At 42.3% G+C, this 19,363-nt stretch overlaps 1 protein-coding gene across 1 annotated transcript in view; it reads left to right on the top strand.

The window, feature by feature from the left end:
• The first annotated feature begins 1,337 nt into the window (after window positions 1-1,337).
• Window positions 1,338-19,363, top strand: part of Slc2a9 (solute carrier family 2 member 9) — a 193,881-nt gene continuing 175,855 nt past the window's right edge. Inside the window, exon 1 of the mRNA XM_045133943.1 lies at window positions 1,338-1,458. The gene's annotated coding sequence lies outside the window, so the exon portion shown is untranslated. The remainder of the gene's footprint in view (window positions 1,459-19,363) is intronic.

Here is a 19,363-nt window from a genome sequence, read left to right as displayed (position 1 = left end):
GGAGGCAGTGGCAGAGCAGCCTGTGTGAAACTCCAGTCAGGGGACCTGTATGTCCTTCTTGGGGATCCTGACAAGACTGGGGCTTAAGGCAAAAGGCAGATGGGCCAGAGGCAGATGGGGAGCTCAGGTCACCCCAAAGTTATAGATCCAGGGAGGGAAGTGCTTCTTGCCTCCTTCAGGGGCGTCATCTGGAGATGTTCTTTCCTACCCCCCTGCAAGCATCCTTCCTAGCAACAGTCACCAGCGATTAGCCAGCTTCATAGGCATGCAGTCAATCTTCAGGTTGGGCTGTCTGTCCCCTAAAAATACCCATGACCCCATCCACCTTTTGATCTCTGCAGCCATAGTCATGCCATCCTTCCTACAGTTGGTGGCATTTGTAGCACTCACCTCTAGGAAGGGGCTGCCCAGAGCGTCTGCAAACCCCTTGCTGTGGTGTTCTCAGCCTTCTTGGGGGTGAAGCCACCTCTGATACCCACCAGCAGTTTGTGGACTTCTCACTATTGGGAGCGTTTGATGGTAGCTTCAATCTTTTCACAAGTTATGAGTCTGCTCAGACTGTTCCTTCATGATTCATCTTGTAGAATGTATGACCCCATGGATTTCTTCCAGATCATTCAGAATTTTGACATTGTTAGTACTCAAAATTATATATTAATATGTTAGAGAACACAAAATTATTTGCATGGCTTCATAAAGATTTTAGAGCAACAAAATGTGAACAACCTTGCATCCAAACAGAAGGCAATCCAAAAGCTACTGACCATTGGAAGAATTTTATTGTAAAATAAAGTTTTCCACTATAAAATAATGTATTTCTGTGAGTAGTGAAGACCTTGTGCATGTAAAAAGAAGTGAAGTCACTCATATTCTTGGAAAATACTGTGAACATTCTTGCACATTTCCTTTTGGCTTTTGAATGGGTGATTCACAGTCGTGGGTGCAGTCATCAAACCTGCTGACTATATCCATTGCACAAAATAGGTACTGCTGGTGCCAGCTGCTGAGCCTACTCATGACAGCTGCTTTCTTGAGGTGACTCGTAGAGGGGCGACTCTTCTGCACTAGTGCATTTACACCACTTGCTGAGACCTCTGCCTGTTCTATTCTGGAAGCCGCTGGGGTTCCCCACACTGCTTGTGTTTCTCTTTCCCCTTGGCCTTTGTTGTAACCAAGCAAGAGGAAAGCCACTTTGTCTATGTTGGGAACAATGCATCTAGTTTTCAGTTCTAGTGAAAACACGGAAGTATTTGTTCAGAGATTGGGCTTGGGAACAGTCAGCTGAGTGTTACCTGGTACAGTAGAGTGGACTTCCAATAGCTGCCTGTCCTGTGGAGCTGTAGACCCCAAACCTGACACCAGAGGGAGAGATGACCAGTGGGGCTTCACTTCTCAGCTAAAAGAGCATCTCCCTTGAAAACCTGCCTCTTGGTTGCTATGACACGAAGGTGCTGCTGGGTAAGTGCTGTTGGAGTGTGGCTCCACTCTTCCACCTGAACTGAAATGTTTTGCTATCAGAAAGGACATGTGATTTGCCCGGGGCCAGGCCAGTAGCCAGTGCATATATCAGGCCATGTGAAAACCTGTTGATTAGAAGGTTCCAGAAGGTTCCTGACTGCTGCAGTGCAGTTGACCTGGGATTCTAGCACCAGAGATCCTTCCTTTAATACAAAACACTTGAAATGGCCAGAATTCCAACAGGAGCCTAGTGGTTTAGTGCCCGGCTTCCTGATCTGTGGGTCACAACCTCATATGTGCTTGTGTAACTGAAGGTGGGTGGGTCACAAAAAATTGACAACAGCAAGAAAATTTTGAATATACAATGGTCAAAAAGTAATTTGAAGTCGAACTCAAGGCTCATTTGGTAAAGTGCTTATTGTACAAGTGTAACGATCTGAGTTCAGATCTCCAGAACCCATGTAAAAGCCAGGTGTGGCATGACAATGTGTGTGTATTGTAATCCCAGCACTGGGGAGAGGGAGACAAGAGGATCCCCGGGATAAGCTGGCTAGTTAGTGTTGCCTAATGGGTGAGCTTCAGGATGGGTGAGAGACCTTGTCTCAAAAAATAAAGTAGAAAGTGTTGAGGAAGGCGCCAAAAGTCAATCTGTAGCCTCCGCACACAGGTCCATTCAAGTGCATTCACACACATAGACATATGCACATGCAGTCAAACACATAGTAGATATGGGTGTTTCTGGTTGCATTCGCCCACGCTGAGTCACGTGACTCCCCTGCATACGTGCAATTTGCACTGTGCCTGTAGCCACACCACGCAGTGCCTATTAGTGCTTCCTGACACAGGTTCAGACTGCTCTGTTTTGTGAATTAATGGTGCCTTACTGTGCATGTAAAGTTGTCTGCTGTTATATGTTCATTCTGGATTCATTACAGAAAACAAAGATGTAATATTGCCGTTCCTCAGCATTTATCAAACTGGTATATCTTTGTTTTGTGTTAGAATGTTTGAGTTTTTAAAATAATGCCTGTTTGAGTTGTTGATTTGAGTTTCATGAAAACCATGAAATGAAGCTTGGTTTGGGATTAGGAAAGAAATTCCAAAAATTCCTGAAATGGCCCTAAACATGCTTCTTCTGCATTATACTATGTAATGATGTGAAGTGACATTACAAAATCAAAATATCAGTCAGCTCTGAAGTGTTGAAGATGTTCTATGTTCTTCAGTATCAATACTTCAGTCAAGAGTTATATTCTATGTAAAATAAACAATAGATCTATTGCATTAGCATGCACATTATCTTTCATCTTTAATAAGTGGTAAAATTATATGTATAACAAAGATTTTTTTTCAAGGTAAGGTCTCACCCTAGGCCTGGCTGACCTGGAATTAGCTATGTAGTCTCAGGGTGGCATCAAACTCACAGCAATCCTCCAACCTCTGCCTCCTAAGTGCTGGGATTAAAGACAGGTGCCACCACAACCGGCTGGCCAAATAATTGTTTTTAAAATAAATTTCTTTCTGATTATTATCAGTAAATGTTTGATTTTATACCTATCTCATATATTTCTATGTCCAAAACCTTCTTGGGTGAAAGGGGGTTGTGAGTGACAACGTTTAAGAAGCACTGGTCCAAGAAACTGGGAATAGAAGGAACATAATAAAAGCTATTTATGACAAGCCTACAGCTAACATAATATTAAATGGGGAAAAACTTGAAGTTTTTCCACTAAAATCAGGAACAAGACAAGGGAGTCCACATCCCAACTTTTATTTAATATAGTACTGGAAGTCTTCCATTGCAATAAGACAAGACACTCATCAAAGGATACAAATTGGAAACGAAGAGACCAAATTATCATTATTTGCAGAGGATATGGTTCTATACATAAAGGGCCCTAAAGATTCTACCAGTAAACTGTCAGAGCTGATTAACACTTTCAACAATGTAGAAGGATGCAAAATGAACGCACAGAAATTAGTAGCTTTCCTATACACAGAGGATGACATCAGGCAATCACTCCCATTCACAATTGCCTCAAAAAATAATAAAGTATCTTGGAATAAATCTAATAAAGGAAGTGAATGACCTCTACAATGAAAACTTTAAAACACTCAAGTAAGATATCGCAGAAGACATTAGGACATGGAAAGACATCCCATGTTTTTGGATTTGAGAAACCAATATTGTAAAAATGTCAATCTTACCAAAAGCAATATATATATTTTATGCAATCTTCATCAAAATTCCAGTGGCATTCTTCACAGAAATAGCAAACAAAATCCTAAAATTCAGGCCGGGCATGGTGGCCCATGCCTTTAATCCCAGCACTCGGGAGGCAGAAGTAGGAGGATCACCGTGAGTTCAAGGCCACCCTGAGACTACAGAGTGAATTCCAGGTCAGCCCGGACCAGAGTGAGACCCTACCTCGAGAAACAAAACAAAACAAACAAACAAACAAAAAATCCTAAAGTTCATTTGGAAGCACAAAAATCCTCAAATATCCAAAATAATTTTGAGCAATAAAAATGAGGCTGGTGGTATCACCATACCTGATTTAAAGCTATAGTAGCAAAAAACAAAGCCATAGTAGCAAAAACAGCATGAAATTGGCACAACAGACACATAGATCAATAGAACAAAATAGAGGACACAGATGTAAATCTAGGCTGCTATAGCCATTTGATTTTTGAAAAAAATGCCAAAAACATGCTTTGGAGAGAAGACACCCTCTTTAACAAATAATGTTGGGAAAACTTTATATTTATCTGTAGAAGGTTGAGAATAGGTCCTTATCTCTCTCCACGTACAAGAACCAAGTCCAAATGGAGCAGGGACCTTAATACTAGGCCTGAAACTCTGAAACTGCTAGAGGAAAAAGTAGGGGAAACCCTTCAGCATTTTGACATAAGCAATGACTTTCTGAATATACTCCAGTTGCTCAGGAAATAAAACCACTAATCAACCACTGGGACCTCATGAAATTACAAAGCTTTTGTACAGCAAAAGACACTGTGAATAGGCAAAGAGGCAACCTACAGAATGGAAGAAAATCTTTGCCAGCTGTACATCTGACAGAGGATTAATATCTAGGATATACAAAGAACTCAAAAAACTAAATAATAAGAAATCAAATAACCCAATTAAAAAATGGGCTAAGAGACTAAATAGAGAGTTCTCAAAAGAAGAAATACAGATGACATATAAACAACTAAAAAAAAGTTCTACATCCTTATTCATTGGTGAAAATGCATATTAAAAGTACTTTGGGATTCCGTCTCACTCCTGTCAGAATGGCTGTCATCAGGCAAACAAATGAGGCAGGGGCTTCTGCTGCAGGCCCCGGGAAGGTGATGTGCCTGGGGCTCTGCCAGCCTCACTATGTCTGCCATTTTCAATTTTCAGAATCTGTTGACCGTAATTTTTCTGCTTATGTGTACATGCACTTATATCTGATCTTTGACACCCAACAACCTGGACAGAAACAAAACTGGATTGTTGGGGATATTTTGGAAGTGTGCCAGAGCTGGTGAATGAAAATGTCCTTATGTTGCAGTGTGCTGGGTAGGGATGGCCTTCAGCATCCTTTTCATGCAGTAACTTGGAAAAAATGCAGTATGTTGTCACGATTTCAATACATCCCTGTATTAAGCTGGCTTCAGAGCAGTCACTGGAAGACACCTGTTATAGAGAAGGCAAGGGAGATGGGCTTCTCCATGAGAAGACAGAAGGGAGAGCAAAGGAGCTTGTTACTCTTATCAACAGCTTTGACATCAAAACACCAGGCATAAAGGGAGGATGAGCATTCAGAACCAAGAGATAGAGGGCTTGGGGAAAGAGGAGGCAGAGGGGCATTTTAGGATCAAAGGAAGAGTAGGAACAGAAGAGAGTTTATGTTTGAGAGTGTCCATTGGGGTGGCAGTGTACTTATCCCTGGATGAGATATGGTAAGGGCTAAGGAAAGAAGGGTCCAAGGAATAGCTCTGATCCTGGCTAAGGCAAGTGGGAGGAGCTGGGGTCAGGGTAGGTGAAATTAATCCAGGACAGGCAGGGGCAGAAGGCATGAGTTAATGTTAGAGTCTAGCATTGTAAGTCAGCATCATACGGGAGAACCGATTAGTCCAAATCATTGTTTATATTGTAATTATTTTTTTCCTATTGAGTGGTTAACACCATGTAGGCTGCCAGAATTAACTGTATATTTTGTAGGTCAATAATGGCTCTATAGGAAAGACTTTTAGGAACCTGTGAGGAGTTCTATGACTCTCTGCATTGTCATCTGCTAGGATAAGTCAAGGCCGTGCTGACCAAGTGGCCTTCCCTCTTTTGGGAAACCCAGAGGACTGATTTTCCTCAAATGTGACTCTCCTGTTGCAGATACACTGACTTGGAATTCATTTCTGGGTCTCTACATCCTCTCTGATCAAGGATACAGGGGATGTAGGGATAGCTTAGTGATTAAGGCATTTGCCTGCAAAGCCAAAGGACCCAGGTTTGATTTCCTAGGAACTACATTAACCAGATGCACAAGGGGATGCATGTATCTGGAATTTATTTGCAGTGGCCGGAGGCCCTGGCACACCCATTCCCTATTTGTCAAATAAATAAAAAATAAAATGTTTAAAAAACTTTTAAAAAAAGTAGACAGGTAACTTACCAAGGCTATAAGTTCAAGTGTCCCATCATGATCTCTTGTGGCCTTTTCACCCAGGAGCAGGAACCAAAATAATGGTTATCCTTTTAACTCCAATGTTCTCAGTTGATTTTGGCTTCTACATATGGTTATTACTCACTCAGAGAGACTGTACATATCTGATTATCAAAACAGATAATTTGAAAGGGTGCAGAACATATCTGGTTTGAGAATGACACAATAGTTTAAAAACATTGTGATTAATATTTAAGTTTAGTTGTCAGGTGACAGTGTAAGCTATATCTGGTATATAGAAAGAATACACATTCTATATTTTAAGTATCTGTCAGTTACAAGTGTAGGCAGAACATTTTAGTAGCCCTAAAAACAGTATTTTATCAATTTGTTTTGTTTGTTTGTTTTTCGAGGTAGGGTCTTGCTCTGGTCCAGGATGACCTGGAATTAACTATGTAGTCTCAGGGCGGCCTCAAACTCATGGTGAAAGATTAAAGGTGTATGCCACCACACCTGTCTTTTTATTAATCATTTTATCAATAACTTTTGTTTGTTTGTTTGTTTGTTTGTTTGTTTTTCAAGGTGGAGTCTCCCTCTAGTGCTCAGGCTGACCTGAAATTCACTCTGTAGTCTCAAGGTGGCCTTGAACTGATGGAGATCCTCCTACCTCTGCTTCCCAAGTGCTAGGATTAAAGGAGTGCACCCCATGCCTGGCTTTATCAATAACTTTAAGTCAATTGATTTAATCTGGAAATTGTATGCCATGAAAAAGGCAATACAGTATAAAAACTTCGCATCTGTGTTTGAAAACAACTTTGGCTAGTCTATATACCAATGTAAGTACCAATTACCCTCCAAACTGGAAATAGAACAGCAATTTAAGATTATTTTTAGGGCAGGAAACATGTCTTCAGTATGAACATTTTTATAAGCAATGAAATTAAGATACCATAAATGAGACAATTAATTAAGTGAAACCTTGACTGAGACTGATAATACATAGCTCAATAATAAAATAAAACATGATCATTGTTGAGTTAAGCTAGCCTGATTTTAACCTGCATTAGAGACAATATGAAAGACACAAAGCATTTCTTAAATAAGTACCTTTTACCATTGAACAATTTTAAGGCATAACTAAAGCGATATTTATGACTAACATGGAGCTTAGACAAACTATATTAACATTGTTTGTATGCAGTGAATTTTTTAAGACATGGGAGCTTTTTCAGTTTTTCTAAGAACAAAAAATCACTTTTTGTAAGATTTAGATTATAATCTCAGTGATAATCAGCATGAACAAGACAAAAAAAATCTTAAAATTACAGTTTTAGCCAGGCATAGTGATGCATGTTTATTGGTAGCCAAACATTGTGGACTTTGTATAAACCAAATTACAATATTTTGATACTCTGATATTTGGAAAAGTCTGATATTAACAAAAAGTAGAGTTTACATATTTAAGGCTCACGAAGTTACAGTGAGTAAACTATGAAGAAAAGATCTGGTGACAGAATTTGAAATAAACAAGAAATCTATATTAGGTAATAACATTTTTGGCTTAAATAAGAAGACATGAAAAATTTTATAATTTTTAAAGTTTATCAGAGGTGGGGTACTTTTACATTATATATATAGTTGAGAAGATTTAGAACTTTTAAAAGCTAAATAAGATGTCCATCCAATCTATAAGTCAATTTTTAAAATTAATTCAGCTATATTTAACATACCCAAAGAATAGTGGAACTGTATTAAACTGCCATGATCTAATGAAAGAAAGGAGACAAGTTTCATGGAAAAGAGAGGGAATGAGCATGCCAGGGCCACTTGCCTCTGCAAACAATCTCCAAATGTGTGCTCCACTATGTGGATCTGGCTTTGCAAATCAGCACCTTTAACTGCTGAGCCAAAAAGAAATATTTTTAATCTCTTCTAAATCAATTTTATAGAACTTTAGTGAATTCTAAACAAACACAAAATTTTATGACACAACCAATAACTATTAGAACCTTAATCAACTCTACAATAGTTTGGTAAACTTGTTCAGTAATGCCATAAGTTAAATATAAAGTATTAAGACTAATTGTTGGAGGAATTGAGGAATTATATCTTAGATCACAACATAACTTTGTTTAGAAGTTTCTTTTAGTGGGGCGTGGTGGCACACACCTTTAATCCCAGCACTCGGGAGGCAGAGGTAGGAGGATCGCCGTGAGCTTGAGGCCACCCTGAGACTACGGAGTTAATTCCAGGTCAGCCTGGACCAGAGTGAGACCTTACCTCAAAAAAAAAAAAAAAAAAAAAAAGTTTCTTTTACTGTTCACCATGAAGTAAATAGTTTTCAAGTGTGTGACAGATAAATACTGTTTAATGTTTCAAATGTGGTTTATTTACCTTATGAAATAGGGAAAAAAGAGCAAATAATTTTTCTGTGAGATTTTGTTTGAGGTAGGGTCTTAGATATAATAACCTTAGGAGAGAATATTAATGAGTCAATTTTAACCTTAAGATTTAGTTAAAAGGTTGATAAATAGAGAGGAACTTAGTTAACTTGGTTGTACTCTAAACTCAGTCTCTCATAACCATTATCATGACCAGATTAACATTAATGAGTTAAAGTTAAGTTTACAACCTGAATACCATAGCAATCTGCTACCAGTCAGGGCCATATTTTGTTAATCTGATTTAAACCTTAGGCTAATAGTCATTTTATATCTCAAGGAGACTATAATCTGATGAAGTACTTTGTCTTTAACCTGTTTTTAAGCTTACTCATATCTTCACCCACATACTTTACTCATACCTTCATCTACATACTTTTTCTTTACAATCCATGTAACCACTCTGTAACAATCTTTTTCATCAAGCACTTCACATCCAACATATATAAAGTTTTCTCTCCAGTTTTTCTTCTTTAGTCAGTTCATTTCAAAACTACCAACAAAAGCTTTTATTGTTTTTACAATGGCACTTTTAATATGACCATTTTTCCCTCAAAAAGCCCTTTGAAATAACCTTTCTTAAAGAAAGAGTAGATCAGATTTGACTCATACTATTTACCTAGAATAAACATACAGATTTTATTATTTATTGATTTTGGAACTTCATTTCTTTCGTTAACTTTCCTGAAATACATTCTTAAAAAAATATGAAAGCCGATTTGAACATTATTAGAAATTTTAGAAAACTTTTTAGAAACTCAATATTGAGTACTTCAAAATTTAAACATAAGTTTTGAGACTGTTGTTTATTAGTAGTTTCATAGAGGTATAAAAAGATAAAGTAAATGTAAAAAACAGTTACAAATTTCTTGTAAGAAGTCCCCATCTGTTTATAGTGACTTGGCATTCATTCATCACCATGATGGGGCCAGGATCCTGAGATTCCCTGTGCTTGCAGCCCCCTGGTTCTGCAAAGCAGGGAAGCTAAGAAAGAGCTTTTTTTAAAAAAAATTTTTTTTTCTAAGTTCCAGGGAGAGTTTTAGACTTCCCTCAGAGCTACAAGGTTTTTCTTTTTTTTCCTCCTAAATTCCAGGGAGAGTTTTGGACTTCCTCAGGGCTATAGGCTGCTGTCTGATCCTGCCATTTTATTTATTTATTTATTTAGGTTTTTTGAGGTAGGGTCTCACTCTATTTTAGGATGACCTGGAATTCACTATGGAGTCTCAGGGTGGCTTTGAACTCATGGCAATCCTCCTACCTCTGCTTCATAAGAGCTGGGATTAAAGGCATGCGTCAACACGCCCAGCAGATCCTGCCATTTTATAACTCTTTAAGAGTAGGAGAAATTATATATATTGCCTATGATCTTAATTACTTTTAGTGTTCCTTCTGGGGGACACTCAACAGTAAAAATTGGCTTCACTGTCTCATGCAGTGGGCTTGGTGGAGGACATCCCCCACAATGAAGTGGCACTGCTCAGAACAGAAATCACTCTGCAGCCTTAGGGCTGTGAGCCATGTACATACTCATACATACACACTCATTTCAAGTGCACATTTTTTTTTGTTTGTTATTTTCAAGGTAGGGTGTTACTTGAGCCCAGGCTGACCTGGAATTCACTATTAAGTCTCAGGGTGGCCTCGAACTCAGGGTGATCCTCCTACCTCTGCCTCCCAAGTGCTGGGATTAAAGGTGTGCACCACCATGCCCAGCTTCAAGTGCACTTTTAATATAGATTTTAGACAACCATTTCCCCTTCACATATTCATTCATGCATTCATTCATTATTCAGAAGTTGTGCATTCCCATCTTAAATTACTATTTTATTTACAACTCTGGAGACTAAAATCAAACCTTCTTACCAGGCAGGGCATCATGAGAGGCTAAGGGAGCTGGAGGAGTTGGAGGAGCTATTGGGGTCATGTCCTCTCTGGAAACGGGGTCAAAAGCAGAGGGTTCACACTTTGATTCTTAACCAGAATATCTCTACTCTTAGGAAATTCTGCAGTTTATTTCAGGTATTTAAAATGTTTAAAACAAACCAGGCATGGTGGCATATGCCTTTAATCCCAGCATTTGGGAGCTGAGGTGGTAGGATCAGAATGAATTCAAGACCAGCCTAAATCTACAGAATGAATTCCAGGTCATCCTGGACTAGCCCTATCTCAAACACACACACACACACACACACACACACACACACACACAAAGTTTAAAACAAGCAATGCAGTTCTTAAGCACTAATGTAAATGAGATGGCTTATAAGTAGAACTGACAAAATGTTCAACTTAACATATGAGTGAGGTCTCTGGTTTAGTGTGGACTCATGACTTACATGTGACTAGCTACTTGCCATTCTCTGAAAAAGACAATATTCTTAAAATGAAGAAGTCAAATTGAACAACTATAGAATAATGATCCTACATATTTTTCTTTCTTATAATGCCATGTCTTCTAAATAGAACATTTTTTTAACTGCCCCTGCCCCTCAAAAAAAGAAAACAAGTGACAAGCCAGGCAAGAAAAATGAAGAAAGAGAAAGAGAAAGAAAACAAATGACAATGTTGGTAAAGATGTGGAGAAAGAGGAACCCTTTTACACTGTTGGTGGGAATGTAATCTGGTATAGCCATTTTGGAATCAGGTTCCTAAGACAGCTAAAAATAGTTTTACCATATGACCCAGCTATACCATTCCAAGATATATATCCCAAGGACTCTTCTCCCTGCCTTAGAGATACTTCCACAACCATGTTTATTGCCACTCTATTCACAGTAGCTAGGAAATGGAACCAGCTTAAATGTCCCTCAACTGATGAATGGATAATGAAGATGTGGTGCATTTATACAATGGAATTCTATTCAGCAATAAAGAAAAATGAAGTTATGAAATTTTCAGGGAAATGGATGGATCTGGGAAGGATTATACTAAGTGAGGTAACCCAGGCCCAGAAAGCCAATTGTTGCATTTTTCTCTCATATGTGGATACTAGTTACAAATGTTTAGACTTGTGATAAGTTGGAGTAAAAATTGATAGCAGAGGCCAGTAAGGTAGAAAGGGGCTATAAGGGAAGCAGGAGAGGGAAGCATTTAAAGGGATGGTGTTGTATGTATGTTATTAGATGAACAGATTACTGCAGGTGGAATGGTCTAAGTGAAGTCAGGGGAGGGTTAATCAAAATCTAGGATATTGTGAATAAGATATGATAACCTACTTTTTTGGATAATGCACACCCAGAAGCCATGGACTGTTACTAGAAACATTTCAGTGCCATGGATGGGATACTATTCAGTGAGTTGTTGGCCAGGGTGGTCCCTGATGCCCTCCAACACATTACAGGCTACTGCCAAGGCTCTTGGTTTGCCACCAAGAATAGACGTTAAGACTCTATTTCTGAACTCCACATGCCTGGGCTGCAAGGTGACTGCGCAATCACACTGGGGCCGAGCTGACAACCGCCTCCGTGTGGACAGCTGACAGGAAGCTGGGAAAGCTGCCCTGCACGCAGCCCCGTGAGAAACAGAAGTCTTCAGTGGCGAAAACAGCTGACAGTGAAAGCCTCAAGTTTGGCCAAAAAGGCCAAATGACCAAACAGGTGCAGCAGTGCCATGTCTGTTATGGGGGAAACCAAGTGCACTCTAATTGGACTGAAGACCTGCCTGGTACTAAAAACCTAATCAAAGCCTATGTTGGAGGAGGTCATGAGCATTAGGAGTGTAATGCCTGCTCTTGTCTGGCTAAATGCATATATTATGCTCACCAAACTGCCCTGTAAGCACTTTAGTTAATGTTCATACCCTTATATTAATACTACTATCACTTTAGGTTAGAGAAGCTTCTCTTTTCAGATGGCAGTGACCACTGGGATGACCCAAAAGGCACCATAGTGCTAAGAAGACATGACAGAGGAGTGCTCAGCACTGCAGTATCTCTATCACACCTTCCAAGACTCAGGGTCCATTGCGGAAGAGGTGGCAGAAAGAATGTAAGAGCCAAAGGAAGGGTAGGACTGCTTACAAGCTCCCAATGCAGTCTTCCAGACACAAAATGGCCTGGATATTTCATGACCTCACAATGCCTGGTACTGCCGATATAAGACCCCCATAATAAGAGGAAAAGATGATGCCATCAAAATAAAAGAGAGACTAATGGAGGGGGGGATATGATGGAATGTGTATTTGTGAAGGGGAAAGTGGGGGAAAGGAGGGAGCTATCATGGTTTATTGTCTGTTTATTATCATGGAAGCTGTCATTAAAATAAATGTGAGGGGAAAAAAAGGAAGAAAGAAACCCTGGTCCAGGAGCCTGCCAAGTCTCCACCCCTCAGCTCTCACAATGGAAGTTTTCAAAGATGCCAAGGAGATTACAGCTCTGATGTGCCTGTGTTGGTGACAGCTCAGCTCCTCTTGTTCTGAGGTTGATATAGTTGTAGGAAAAGGTGGGGGTGCCAGGGCTGCTGCGCTTCAGCCACAGTACCTGGCTATGAGAATCACAGGTGACTCATTTAACCTCTCTGAATTGTGCTTATGCATGTATGTGTTCCATGGCATCCTCAGCGTCATTGTTCCTTAGGAGTTAACTGAAAGGAAATAGACAATGCATGCTTGCTAGGCAAATGCAGAAGCCAGTCTTCCCCATGGGGAGGGGGACAGAGCCTTGGAAAGCAGGATCTTCATGGACTAGGCGGGCTGCTGCCCTCCAGCCTCTCTGCCTGCTGATTATCTCTCTGAAGAGGGACCCAAATAGTTGCAAGAAATCAGATCCCTGCTGGTTTCCAAGCACAGTTGCCTTTGCCCTTTATTCACTCAGCTCCTGTTGGCTGAGCGCCAGCATTGGGCCTAGCACAGAACTGGAATTAGCCCATCAGAACCCCAGAGGGGAGCTGGTTTGTGCCTTTTGTTGCCCTAAGGCAGTGTGGGAGACTCAGACTGTGACTGAGTGCTGGGCAGAGGAGGCACACAGAAGAAAGGAGTCCTTGTTGGCGATCCCATGTGCCCAAGCAGCAGTGGGAGAACAGCTGAGGTGTATGAGTAAAGGTCTTCCTGGTGCTGGGAGCTGGGGAGTCAGCAGAGCACAAGTCAGGGACGGGCAGGCACTGCTGGCCCAATGCCACCCCATAATAGGCTGTCACCAATACTAGTGTCCCTCTTTTCCTCCCAGGCTCTTCTGGCTGTCTACACTTGTATTGTTATTTTCTATGTTTGTTAATAGAAAAATTGTGAAAATCAAAGTTCTGCTCATTGTGATCTTTGGCCTAATATCAACAGCAAACAGCAACCTGGTCCCTTGGTTTCTGCGAGGAAAGATTCCAAGATTCATCACATAGACCACTATAGCTTCAGCACCTATCCAGTACCCACTTTCTAGTGTACCTCAAATCAGTTTCAGATAGTGTCAATACTTAATGCAAGGTAGATACTATGAAGACAGCTGTTACACTGTGTTGTACAGGGAATCATGAGCTCACACAAATGATTCTTCTGTTAACTACATTTGCTATTTGGTTAGTTAGTTGGCTGTGGGCTGACTGATATGGGCTCTTCAGTAACTGGAGCTGGGCTTTCTCTAGGGTCACTTCTTGCATCTCTCATAGCCAGCTCAGGATGTGGGGCTGCCTCTGTTATTCCCATTTGCAGATGGAGATGTTGGAGTTCAGTGGTTCAGTAACAGCTCAGGCATGAGGAGGGAGCTGCTATTCCTGTGGGCTTGCCCAGGCTAAGCACTGAGTACCTCATGCTCCCAAGAAGGGTGGGAGTATCCCTGAGATGACACTGGCAAAGGGCCTGGCTCAGAGCCAAGGCCATGGAGGAAGGAGTGAGGACTTAGATGTTCCCTCTGGTGAGTCAGTGGTGAGAGCTGTGCACAAGGGCTCATGTGTGCAATGACCAAGGATCTTGGTAACATAGAGTAGAGCCTCATTTGGAGGGATATACCTTAGTACAGCAGCCTTCAGTGATGCCTTGCCTTGGACCTTGGAAACCTGCAGCCACTCATGTCCTCAAGGGAGTGGGCCAAGATGATAGACAGTACACAGGGCAGGAGCTCCTATCATGGAGCCGGTTTGGAAACAGTGATGGATTGACTGACCAATCATTAGTGTTTCCTTTGAGCCACCATTCAAGTGCTCCTAGGACCCTTTGGGGCAAAGGTCAACAGCAATACCCAAGCTTGGTGCATCAGCTTCCCAGGCACATATAAACTTGACAGCCAGTGGTCTCCTCAAGAGCTGTTGTGACAGAGGGAGCTAGGCTCTTACGTGTGACTTTAGGCTAGGAACGTGACCTCTCTGAGCAAGCATCTGTAGGTGTTTGTTAAGTGAGCAAATGAGTGGATGAGTGTGGAAGAGAGTTTATTGGTTATAGCAGAGAGTGGCTGCAGGAGGATTGCCAACAAGGAAGAATCATCCTTTTAGAAATGGAGAAAGGATTGTCTGGCAACAAGGGCTTTCTTATAATCTCTTTTGAATTTCAAACATCTTAAGGAATCATGCCTAGAGATTTATTGGTCTAGAAACTTGAGCTTGAAATATAGTTCTTGTTAATTTCCCTTTCTGTAATATCTGCTGCTTCTTGCGATTAAAAACTCAAATAAAAGGGGAGCTTACCACGAGAATTCAGCTGATTACTCAGCATCTACATTAGCCACTTCATTCTTCGCTGTGATGAAACACCAGATAAAATCAAGGAAGGGTTTATTTTGCCTTACAATTCCAGGTACATAGTCCATCATAGTAGGAAATGCATGCTGACAAGAGTGTGAAGCAAAGGGTCAAGAATCAAAGGGAACAAATGCTTGTTCTCAGTCCAGCCCGTGGAATGGCACTGCCCACAGTTAGGGTAGGTCTAATCTAGAAACTCCCTGGCATGCTCAGAGATTTGCCTCCTAGGTGATTCTAGACCTAAGCAAGTTGACAATCAAGATTAACCATCACAGCTTCCATAGGGACTAGACACATCTGGAGCAGTATCATGGCAGATGTGACCATCAGTCATTTCCACTGGCTACATTGGATGAACTGAGGAAATGCAGACAATATCTGGAACAGGTATTGGGCAGGGTGGAGAAGGCAGGGGACAGGTAGGTGTAGAGGCCCCAGGCTGAGCAGAAGGCCAGCAGGTGCCACTTTATTCCATATCCCAGACCCCTGGCTGCCACTGAATGCTCACAGTGCTGTGCTGAGAAGGACTCGGGAGCTCAATCTGGACTCAGTATGAGGTCCTGCTAGATGGAAATTACCTGCCTGTGGGAGAAGCCACTCAGCTTCCTGGCCTCTGCTACAGGAGTCTGGGGTGAAATGTTCCTAGTGTATTAGTTACTTTTTTATTGCTGTGACAAAAAAAGCTGACAAAAATAAGTTAAGGAAGTAAGAATTTGTTTTGCCTCAGTGTTGGAGAGTAGGTTCCATGAGGTTGGGTTGCAGTCCTATTAGACACACAGTCAGGATGCAGAGAGTGATGAATGCAGGTGTGTAACTAGCTTTCCACTTTTTATGAACTCCAGGACCCCAGCCATGGGCTAGTGCTGTTCATATTCAAGGTGAGTTTTCCCTCCTCAGTTAACCCAATCTCTAAGCTTCCTCACAGACACACCCAGAGATTTGTTCCCATGGTGATTGTAGATCCCATCAAGTTGACAGTTAAAATTAACCATTACACCTTAACTGGCCTAGTGTGCTAAAATTCAGCATGAGTCAAGTGATTCCAAATGTTTCCTTTACGTCCACAGGGAAGTCTGAGGGTAAGAGGGTAACAGGAGCTTTATGAGCCAGCTAGGGAGATGCAAGGAGCCCCAGTGACCTAACGGAGGAGCAGAGGTGGGATGAGCATGAGCATGAGGGCCAGCGCCTGCACACTCCGTAGAGACTGACACATGGTCCTGGGACTGTTGAGAGTCTTGGGGAGATTATGAGAAGTGAAGGGACAAAGGGCGAATGGTGATGCTATTGACTACAAGGGAAGAAGGGGAGAAGGGCAGAAGAGCAGGCTAGATGGGGAGGAGCTGGCTATAGACAGTGAGTGTGAGCTGTTGGCACTCATCTAAGCAAAAGCCTTGAGTAACAGCTCTGGCCTCACATGAATGGCTGTCCTTAGGTTCAGCTCTTCCAGGAGCCCACGAAAATGTTTTACTAGCTTCTCATGGTCCCATTAAGCTCAAGCTTTGTTCCTCTTGGTGTCTGATGTTACCTGGGTAGCTGAGCAAGTGAGGCACAGGCCTGGACTAGGGACAGAGACCTGGCAGTCATCAAGTAGATGGGACCTGAATCAGGGGCTGGATGAACTGTCCAGGAGAGGGTACACAGAGGACAGCAGATGGAGAGAGAGGGAAGGCCACAAGGTGTCTGTGGAAGGCCACCTAGGAGGCAGGAGATCAGGAAGTGCACTGCCCAAACCCAGCTGTGGGAGGTGTGTGCCATGACTCTCATGTTGATCTCATGGAGGTCCTTGGTGATCAAGAAGTATAAAGTGGTGAAGGAGAAGTCACAGTTGAGGGCTGGAGAGATAGCTCAATGGTTAAAGGCATTTGCTTGTAAAGTATGATGGCCTGGGTTTAATTTTCCAGTACACAAGTAAAGACAGATGTACAAAATGGCACATGACTCTGGAGTTTGTTTGCAGCAGCAGGAGGCCCTGGCAGCTCATATTCATTCTCTTTCTCTGTTGGTCACTCTCTCTCTCTCTCTAATAAATAAGCAAAAATTTAAAAAGTCACAGTTGGGGTCTTTGCCATATCCATACAAATGCTACCTACTTCAAGCAGCCTTACGCACACCTACAACTTGCCAAGCCACTTCCAGCAGGAATGCCCCTTCTCCTTTGCTGTGCATACCTTCCTCCAAGGAGACCCTTGGATTGCATCCCAGACCCACAGGCTCATCATCCAGACCAGCTGTGCATGCATCATGTAGTCCCAGACAAACTGCCAAACTCAGCTTCTTATCCGGAGCTGTGGCTGACAGTGATGCCTGTCTGAGTGCTGTAGTCGAGTGGGAGGGGCAGACACTCCAAGATGCATTCTGCAGGGTGAGCTCCAGTATGAACACCACTGGGTACACAGCTCAGAATACACACCCTGGGATACACATCCCTCGATACACACCCCAGGATGACAGGATGAACACCCCAGGCTATACATGCCTAGATACACATCCCAGGATGCACAACCCAGTATGCACACCCAGGATATGGACCCGATGCACACCCCAGGAGGCGTGCTTTCAATATGAGTGTCATGAGATGCAGATGCAAAATATGCTCACTTCTGGGCTGCACTTGACTCCTGTGAGGGATTTGGGCAAGTGAGTTCATCACAGGATGGTTCTTTTCATTGTTCCTACCTCCCACTGCACATCACAGCTTCATCAGATCATCACCACTGACTCCCTCATCTTCTGGACTGCTTCTCACTGCTCTGACCTCCCGCCCAGGATGCTTGGAACAGGTGTTCACCATCCTCATACCAGGCAGAGATACTTGTCAATCATTGGTAGTTCTTTTTCCTCAGGGTTGCATGTGGCTGAGGGGCTTCTCCAGGCCAAGGAAGACTCATCTGGACCATGTGTTGGCCTCCCTTCACCATCTGGACAATGTGCTGAGTCTTCCTGGAAGCAGCAAGGTGGCAGATCCTGCTCAGACCACTAAAAGCTGTGTTATTGCCAGGTGGCCCCTGTCATGCAGAACAGGAGACCAAGCAAAACTCTCAGTGAATAGCTGAGCATAAATATTTATCTTGCACCCTCTGATTTTATGAATAATTGACTTACAGATGCCAAAAATAGCTACAATCAGCCAGTCTTTACTAGGTGTTTGGTGTTTTGTCCACATGTTAGTACTAATATTTAAACAGGAACATACTGTCACCCTTGTGGTGCAGATAAGGAAGCCAAGCGTAGAGGGCTTAAGTGGGGACCTAAGGTCCAGGCCTGCTGACACATAGTCACGGTGGGTTCCCACTAAAGCCCAACCAAGGGGGAAAAAGGAGGGTCTGTATCTTGGGATATTCATATTCACTTTATTTTTGCCTGTGTATGGGGTGGACATGCATGTGTGGGTGCATGTGTGGGAGCATGCATACACATGTTGTGCATGCTCATGAAAGCTAGGGGTTGACATTGGATGTCTTTCTCAATTGCTCTCCACTTTATTTTTTGAGGCAATGTCTCTCACTGAACCTGCACTGGCCCATTCAAGTACACTAGTACCACCATGCCCCAGGGATCCTTCAGTCTCTGCCTCCCTAGTGCTGGGATTTCAGGTATGAACCGGTCCACTTAGCTTTTACACAAGTGTTGGGGATCTGAACTGAGGACCTCATGCTTGTGTGGCAAACACTTTACTGACAGAGCCATCTTCCCAGACCCCTCAAATCCACTTGATAAATGTCTACAATCCTGAAGAAGTTTCAAGAGCTGCTCTGATATTATTGACATCTCTCATCCAAAGGATTCATGGGGAAGAGGAGATGTCTCAGCAAAGTGTTTGCCTTGCAAGCATGGGGACCTGAGTTTGATCTCCAAAACCTATGTAAAATAAGCTAAGTAATGAGGCACACACTTGTAATCACAGTACGGAGGAGGCAGAGACAAGCAGACTCTGGGGCTGATTGGCCAGCCACTCTAACCCACTCAGGAAGTTCTGGGCCAGCAATAGACCCTGTCTTAAGAAAAGGCAGACAGCACCTGAGAAGAGACACCCAAAGTCACATGCATGTGCATCCTACACACACACACACACACACACACACACACACACACACAGAGAGAGAGAGAGAGAGAGAGAGAGAGAGAGAGTTCATATTATTCTCAATCATTTTCCCAG

The sequence above is a fragment of the Jaculus jaculus genome, chromosome 14 (assembly GCF_020740685.1).
Source record: "Jaculus jaculus isolate mJacJac1 chromosome 14, mJacJac1.mat.Y.cur, whole genome shotgun sequence".
In the NCBI taxonomy this organism is placed as follows: Eukaryota; Metazoa; Chordata; class Mammalia; order Rodentia; family Dipodidae; genus Jaculus; species Jaculus jaculus.
Note: the sequence above shows the minus strand (reverse complement) of the source record. Positions and strands in the feature narration are given on the sequence as shown.